Source organism: Zeus faber, assembly GCF_960531495.2.
Source record: "Zeus faber genome assembly, chromosome: 18".
NCBI classification, from domain to species: domain Eukaryota; kingdom Metazoa; phylum Chordata; class Actinopteri; order Zeiformes; family Zeidae; genus Zeus; species Zeus faber.
Genome location: NC_137210.1, coordinates 7,176,874 through 7,185,999, shown reverse-complemented (window position 1 = coordinate 7,185,999; position 9,126 = coordinate 7,176,874). Strand labels below are relative to the sequence as shown.

Here is a 9,126-nt window from a genome sequence, read left to right as displayed (position 1 = left end):
TTATGCAAAAAACAACAACATTGTTTTTAACCAACGTAGAATGAATGAAGATAATTGTATGACTTGTGTGATATTGTATGACTTTTAAAAAATTGTAGAAGTTGTTTATCTCATCACCGTTTAAATTATCTATTCATCAATTCCATTCAAATGGACGTCTGCAAACCATCACGTGAATAAAAATGTATTCATGAAATGTATTTCTGATAAATATCCCATATGGATATCCCTGGATTCTGAGCCTTTTCGCTCAGTGTACTTGCACTGAAAGCAGCTAAAAAATATATGAGGGTAAGATGGAATTCTCAACAAACTCAGGTGAAACATCGCAGAAAAAATATTGAAAACCAGGCAAAAAACTGAGCTTGTTTCATATTGGGGGGATGGGTTGGGGGGGGGGGGGTCTGGTGTCTGCTGACAGGCCTTTAATTATTTAAATTTTAAAGCCATACTGCTACTTCCTCAAAGCCTAAATCTGCTGATTACTACACCACATAATGACTAATGGTTAATTTGTTTATTTTTAATCATATAAATATTCTAAATATGTTTTTTATATGTTTCATATTTTTATTATTGTATTATATATTATTATTATACAGTATATTATATATTAGATAGTATTATTATTTTAATTAATGTTATTTAATTTCATTAACAATTTCCCTGTGCCTTAAGCCTGTGAATTCTATGTATGAAAGGTGCTATATAAACCTGTATATATAATATAAGTTAAGATACCCTAGATCATAGATTCTCAACCTTTGGTGTCGCAAGAAATGCCCTGTGAAAGAAATGTCTTTTCATTTAAAAATAGGTTTGAAATATATAAGAATCTTTCTATATAATCCATTAGGAGCTCTCTACGCTCTATGATATAAAACATAATATATTCCACACTGCCTAATTAGTATTATTATGCAATGTGGAATATGTGCACTTTGACCAGGAATGTTCCAAATATTCGTATTGATTTTTGGCCTAAATGGGAGCTGCATGCACAAAATGAGAAGTGCTGGCTCCAAAATAATAATAAAAGGAAGGGGGAAAAAAGTATTTACCATCTATTTGGCTGCTGACTTAATCACTCTTGCTTGCTCTCACGGTCAACATCTCTAATGTTCATTTTCACTATATGAATAAATACCCTGACTGAATAAAGTCAGTCAGGGTATATAGTACACATTGCATACTGTATATTGACAAAAAATTAGGTGTTTTGGCAGCACTTTTGCCCCAATATAGGCTGAGGAGGCACTGAGGAGCACGTTCTACCACTATGAACCACAACAGTTGTTCCTGAATTGAATTACATTCCTGTACTGCACCACGTCTCTAGCTGGTTTCCTTCATCTGGCAGATTAATCAATGTTCAACGTCTCAAAATGGATTGCGGTGTAGTCGAGTGCGTTGGGGGGAAATAATCCAGCACTAAACACGTAAAAATCCGAGGGCAACAACATTGTCTTTTGTTTGGAGCCTTTTGCATAATTCTACGTCTTGAGGGACTTCAGCAGGAGGCTATTTAACTGGAATTGAAATTTAAAGGTCGCTCCAAAGACTGAACTGGAGCATTTGGTGTAAATTCCCACGTTAGATCTTTACAGTCAATGTGTTGTCACGCCACTCAAAAAACGATGATCTACTGCCCCCTGGTGGTGCAATTGTACGTTGCATCCAAAAACAATAGGGCCTGCTCTATTGTAGTCTTGTTTTCAGCATGCAAACTGCTTTTTGCATTCATTTACAGTGCCCTCTACTGTGAACTGAAATCTAATACATCATCCTTAAATATTATTCATGGATTTGAATTGCATGCTGCACCTGTACAAGTACTTAACCTCCAATGGTGGTTAACTCTTTTCCCTTTTATGAAAAATGAGTTAATTTACATTGACATTTCCATCGGTGGCTACTTTTGAGGAAACCAAAATAAAAAAAACCTTGACATGCACAGTCTCAAATATTCCAAGCATTTGCTCATCAAAACGAGGCCTTAATTCGGGATTTGGTCTGGTCTCAGCTTCAGAAACCTGTGAGTCAAACGGACCTCGACCACAGCGGTAACATAGCTCTGAGAGGACTGCTGTTGTATCGCGGTCAAATTCTCTGATCCCAGTCAGTAACGGCGGTATGGGGCACTGTGATAAAGCATGTAGCCCTGAAGTGGAGCAAAATAAATAATTCACATGCACCGTTCTGACCATCACCAGAGAAGCCCCAACGAAGAAAGGTCAAGGAACTTCAAGACCAACAAGGGAGAACATTAAAAATCCTCCTTACCTTGGGTATTGGGTAAGCATGAAAATGTGCACTGAGGTTCTGTGAACTGCCATAAGCATTCCATCCATTAGAATTAAGCAGGTAATGACACACTCAGAACCTTACGCACGCACACACACACACACACACACACACACACACACACACACACACACACACACACACACACACACACACACGCATGTTTGTGTAAACTGTACCTATTAAAGTGTTGATGTTATGTAAGATATTCCATAAAAGAAACAATTTGAAAGTCATTCGCGTTACAATTTTCTTCTGCTCTTCAGCTGTCAATGATCGTCTCCTGGCTGAGGTATGGCGAGTGGTGAAGCTCTTATGCAACTCAGGTCAACAAATTCACGTTGAATCACGTAGCTTATTTTTCCTTCTTTTTTTGTCTGAAGGCCTGAGGATACCTTACTTTACCTCGGAAAATGACGCGCTTTACAGAAAGGTCCAAGGAGTCGAGTCATATTTTGTCCTTGGAATTGAAACTCACGTTTGGATACATTAACATCTGTGAAATCGAATGAGATTTCATAGAGGCGTGATTATCGTAGAGTTTCCCTCTGAGAGGCACCCCTCCTTTTACGCTGTTGCCGACGCTCTCCTTCGTCCAGGCCCTTCTCTTCTTCGTCTTCTTCTGCCGAATGACCGCTGCACGGTGACGGTCAGGACGGCGATGTTCACCGTCCCGCCCACGCACGGCCGGTCATCCACGTCCTCCAGGGGACGCCCCTTCAGCTCAGCCGGTTCGCTGCACCTCAGCCTGGGGTAGTCGGCGAAGAAGAGCCGACAGACTTAGACCAGCTTCTTGAAGACCCTCTGCAGGTTGCAGTCACAGTGCCAGGTGTTCTCCTCCAGGAGGACGTGGACGCTAGCGGTGTGGCTGCCCGGCACAACCCGGAAGCACAGGCCTGAGGGCTGGTTGAAGGTGAGGTCCAACAGCGCCAGGTTGGGCAGGGGCGCAAACACCCCTGGCTCAGCGCCATCGATGCAGTTACCCCGCAGCCTCAGGCGCAGGGAGGTCAAGCCGCTCAACAGCGCGGGCTGTATCGCCTCCATGAGGTTGCCGCTCGCGTCCGGCTTCGTGAGGCTGTCCAGGTTTGCAGAGGGTCCGCCGGCCAGTGCGGTGGGGCAGTTGCGGGCCAGACCGAGCTGCGAGAGGGAGTCCAGGCCCAGGGAGAAGCCGTCACCCAGGGCGGAGAGCTGGTTGCCGCTCAGGTTCGACCTCTGCAGACTCCGGAAGTGGATGAAGGCTCCATCGGCCACAGAAGTGATGTTATTCGCTTTGAGAAGCAGCACCAGCATCCTTCAGGCCCCAGAGAGCCCGGGGGGACCGCCGTCAGAAGGTTCCCGGACAGGTCCAGATACTCTGCGCTGAAAAGGAAGCTGCTGACAGGAGTTGAGATATTCCCACCTGAGCAGTTGACATACTCTAGGTCCAGGAGACAGTTACATCCTTTATAACAAGCCCTAACTGGCCCAGATAGATACACGAAAGCGTAGTGGAAGAAAAGCAGCTGACGGTGGTGGGGAATCATGTCTCTGAGGAGGGGAAATAAAAGGAGGTGTATGCGTTAGGAGGAATTAGTAAAACTCCTGTTTGTAATACCTTTGCTCTCATTAACATTCTTTACAGCATAAACATTTGCACACAAAATTGCCCCCAAAGGAAATTGTGTGTATCAGCGCATTTCCCACAAAAACACCGGCATCCGTGTATTAGGCTTTGGCGTTCACCCTGACAGAGACAGAGAGCGGCGAGCGCCGAAGGAAGCTCTCACTCCTTTGCGCCAACGTGTCGAAGACGGCTGACTGGACAAACGGTGCAAAAATTGCGAGCTTGCGGTAAAAACCCCCGCAAATAAACAGCCTTGTAACTTTCCCCAGCCGCGACCTTCGAACGCGTAGGGCCGCATCGCTCTCTCACCTGCTGTAGCTCTCTCTATCCGTGCCGCGACGGGACGAGCGCTTACCCCCTCCCCTCCAAAAAAATAAAGCCCCGGACGGCCGGCAGACAGGAGAGGCCGGAAGCCTGTCAGAAGTCGAAAAAGGGAGGGGGGATGGTCCCACCGGCGGAGAACCTGTTGACAGGCCAATTGAGGGCTGAACTTAAACAATGGCCGATGTGAATAATTCATGTCTCGCCCGGGAGAGTTCCCAGCGGGAGTCAGACAGTAGGAAACCAAAAAGTTAGTAAAGTGCTCCCCCGAAAGGACGCGTTTGGTGGGGTCGATCAGGTGATGCCGGGGCTCATAAACAAAAGAAGAACACTTCAAATACATAAAAAAAAACGAAAAAATAGCTCTTGTTTTACACAACCAAAGAATTGCTGTTCCAGGACGGAACAGCTATAATGGTTCGATTCTTTTTTGAGATCTTGAGATCCGAGTTCTTGAGCGAAGAGTCATTCCATTTTCGGAATTTTCGGAAATATTCCGACTTGTTGTTATTTGTGCGTAACGCACGGTCAAGCGAGGGAGGACTTCCTGTGAACGATGAACCAGAGTCGGCAGAGTCAGTTCGGCTCTGAGGTGTGGAGGGAATGCTCCCAAGAATCATTTCACTCTGTAAATTTTTTTTTTTTTACGTGGAATACGAAGTGTAAATCCATCGCATTTGAGATGAATCATGCCAAATGCTAAGAGCCTTTCTGTTGCCTTTGATTTCAATTGAGGGGTGACCCCCGACTGCCTAGTCATTTCAAAGATTTGTTTGCTAGGAACGAATCGTTTGCGAATCTCACATCACTAAGTATTAATAGGCCGCCATAATAAGCCCAGTTCTATGGGTTTGTGACGTTTTGTGATGTTGCATTGCACTGCTGCCTCACAGCAAGAAGGTCCTGCTTCAATTCCCGCCTGGGGCACTGTTGGCATCGTGCTCCGGCGGGTTATCTCCCAATTAGGGGCCTCTCTGTGTGGAGTTTGCATGTTCTCCCCGTGCTCACATGGGATTCCTCCATCAAACATCAGTTAGGACCCCCACCAAAAACATGCACAACATCAATGTCTGACCAGTGATGGATGTTTGTAACCAGGTCCCCGGGCGCGTTGTTGAATGCTGCCCACTGCTCCTGGCTGCTCCCCCTGAAGGAAGGACAAGCCAGGATGGGTTAAATGCAGAGGACCCATTTCACCGGCCACCATCTGAAGCGTGTGTGTGTGCATGCATGTGTTGTAGTGTCATGTGACAATTAAAGATTCCCTTCTAACAGGATGGTAGTGTGCCGTTGGATTATTATGTTGTAAAAGTTGTTGTTGTAAGTTGGGAAACCACAGTCTCAGGGCGAGTCACGCAACTAGTCCTCAGGACCGAGGATCCATATTGTTGGTTTGAGACCCGAGCTTGAACCTGAACATTTGAGCGCGAGCGATACATTATTTGATCCCAAGCCTAACCCCCAACCGCATCTAAAAGTCAGAGCTTCCTGGGGGAAAGAAAAATATTAATAGGAACAGAACGACGGTTCTTGTTTTGGAGCCAGGAATAAAATAATCCGGCTTCCGTAAATTCACTCCCCTCAGTTCCCAACCCGCAAGCAACCCGGCGATGAGATATTATTAATGCCGGGGTTCATTACTCAGTACGCGGCGAGCTACCGCTACACCACCGGAGTCGACGAGGCTGGAATAGAAAAAAACCCAGAGCCGACCGGCGGAGAGGGGGAAGAGGGGGATGTCACACTAATCAACAAGGCTAATCTGAGTAATTACCATTCATTTAACCGCCTTCGCCATAACCGCTCTATTAAATCATTTTTTCATATCTTATTCAATGTTCTGCGGGCGTGAGTCTGGTGCCCCCCCCCCCCATCTGGAAACAGCAGATGGCACTGTTGCTGTCCGGAAACTCTGCATGGAACCTATTCGACCAGAACAAAGGGAAGGGTGGTGGATGAAAGGTTTTTTTTTTTTTTTTTTCTTTCCCCAGATACGATCCTTGGCGGGCAACTCGTCGAAAAGAGTCGTTCATTTCTATTCAGTTGTGCGAGGGAGGACTTCGCGAATGACAAACGAGAGTCAGGGGAATCGGTTTTCGGCTCTGGAGTTGTGAATGGATTCCTCGTAGGAGTCGGTTGAGGCTGCGATAAAAAAAAAAAAAAAAAAAAAAGGACCAAGTTAAGGGTGAGAACAGAATGCCCACCTCAACTTTCACCATGTTTTTATGCCTGTGTCGATTCCGGTGCAGGTGGTAAAGGAGACGCTTGGACTTTCAGGGAGGCTACTGCCTTTGCACCAACCTGGATTTAAGGGTAAATCTGGTCTAAACTTAACTTCCTCTCTAAATTCGTTCGGTTCATCTTATATTTCTTTATCTGATAGAACATAGATCCAGGTTTGAACCCATAACCTTTAGGGACCACACGACAAAAGCGAATGCTCTCGCGTGCCGTATTTAAAAATTATGGCATAATGGACAATGCTTTTTTAATGTTGCCGCAGTCTGACATGAAGGCAGCACTCTCTGTCATATCTCCTGACAGGTCATATAATAGGGTTATTGATAATCTGTCACCTCGGGCCCCGTAGACCCTCGCTGCGGTCGGAACTCTGATGTGTGAGTGATAGGGGGGCCCCGCCCGTGACATGTGAGGCTGGGCCGCGTTTCAGCGTGAAGTGATACGTTGTTTAATTCTTAGGAGCGAGATTTGGCTACATCTCTCTCTCTCTCTCTGTCTGGGTTAAACCTGAGCCCAGCAGTGTGGTCCCGATGTTCTCCAGTGCGCCTGAAGAGCTTTGAGGTACTCCAGCGAGCAGCGACTGCGTAGGTGTGAAATTGATATGAACAAAGAACCAATGTAACAGCCTGTGGAAGGTCAGACAGCCATCGACAATAAAAAAAATATATAATTAGATCAAAGGCTAACCTTAACCTAAAGTTATTATAGGTGTTACAACAGCAAAAAATTAAAAAGCTGTGTGAAAGAACGCTGCAGAAAAAGAAAATAACCTGCTTAAAAGACTGCAAAAAGGGTGCTAAAAATCTATGCAAAAGAAAGCAATGCTCAATGAAAAAAAACATGCTAGAAATCAGCACAAAACAATAGTTGTTACAGCAGAGAAAAATAAATCTGTGTGAAGAAAACGCTGCAAAACAAAGACAAAAATCAGTGCAAAAAATAAAAATAAAAGCACAAAGAAAGTGAAAAAAAAAATAATGCAAACAAAACAATACAGTCAGAAATACAAAATAGTGTTGTTATGATGATCACAAGATCCACCATGAAGGGCCTCTTTCGGATTTCCTCTTTCGGCTTCAGGGGTGAAAATAAAAACAAAGCGGCGGTGCGAGAGCAGCATCATCTCCCTGTCACACCCGCCCTCGTCTTTTCTGTTTTTCTCCATTTTCTCACCATTTTTCTTTTTTTTTTTTTTGCACACACCAAATCAATGATTTAAGTTTTCTTGTGTGAAATGCGCGCACACGCACGCACGCACGCACGCACGCACGCACGCACACACACACACACACACACACTAGGAGGTACAGTACATCAGCTGGGGGAGGGGGATTACTGCGTCTCCTTCCTTTTGTGCAAAAAAGTGTGAGCCGCTTCCTAAAGTGTAATGGAGTCTCCTGCTGCCCACTCTTCCCTCGCTCCCTCGCTCTGACACAGGCACAAAAAAAGAAAGAAAAGGGACAACAAAAGAAAAGTCAGTGCCATGGTGACACTTCCTTCCCTTGTTTCTCTCCTCCACTGCACATGTTTTCCGAGGAAGGACTCATAAATACGCGGTTGGCTCTGTTTCAGGTGAAACAATGTCAAAGTGAAGGGGTGAAGGGATGGGTTTTTTTTTACTTTTTTTGGGGGCTGGAATACCCATGGATAAACTCATTAAAAAAACCATGTTTCATTTTTTATTAAAAATATTACAAGAACCACCAGTAATCACAAATTAATTATAATTTTTCAGCCCAAAAAATCTGGAAAAAAAGGAAAAAGCAAAAGCAAACAAAAAACAAACATTCAAAAAAAACCAATACAAAAATATAGTGCGAAAAAAACAGGGCAATAAACATGCAACAAAACAAAAAAGATGCGAAAAAAGAGTGCAAAAAATGTGATGTGAAATAAAGGGATGCTTTCTTTTTTTTTGCTTTGTATTTATTTCTCTACTTCTATTATTCGCATTAAAACACCTGAACAACCACCTACAGCATAATGCTTGGTGTGAATCTTCTGCTTAATGCAGCTCTGGATGATCTATTTAGCACTGTGCATTTGCATTCACGTGGCCTTGATCAATCTGCGGACGACAACGATGTGAGTGAATGGAAATTTCCCTCATTACCTCCTGACTGATATAAATGATCGCGGGTGGCAAATGTAATTTAAAAGCTATTTCCTTATCTTTACCTTGTGTCTCTCTGGCACTGTTATTAGCTCCTTCTTATACTCAAAGCAATAACATGAGATGAATGATGATCAAAGTTTGAAATATATATAATACAAAACAGGACCTCATACGGAGTAGAGCCCCCCTATTGCCCACAGAACAGCTTCACATCTTCTTGAACTTGGTGATGGTGGGACGTCGCACCGTCGCAAGGTTCAATGATGGTTCAGACCAGGTGATTGGGGGACACCATGGTAGGAGGCTGATGGCATCCTGGTGTTGAACTGAATTGCTTTAGCAGTGTATATTAGAAATATGGCACCATCACCAGGGAACACTGTATGGTTTTACACCTGGTCTCATAAAACATCGTCAAACGCCTCGGTCGTTATACATGACACGCTGACTCCCCGGACATGGCTGTCGATGCCAGTGCAGAACCATCACCATGATTAGCCAAGGTCATTCGAGGTCCCCGATTGCCTTGGTGTATCGGAAC

The 9,126-nt window shown here is 44.4% G+C and overlaps 1 pseudogene across 1 annotated transcript; it reads right to left on the bottom strand.

Moving 5' to 3' along the window:
- Window positions 1-3,084: 3,084 nt before the first annotated feature.
- On the bottom strand, window positions 3,085-3,827 carry LOC307244376 (annotated as a pseudogene). Its single transcript has one exon. The product of its transcript is annotated as an uncharacterized misc_RNA (transcript).
- Between the last annotated feature and the right edge of the window lie 5,299 nt (window positions 3,828-9,126).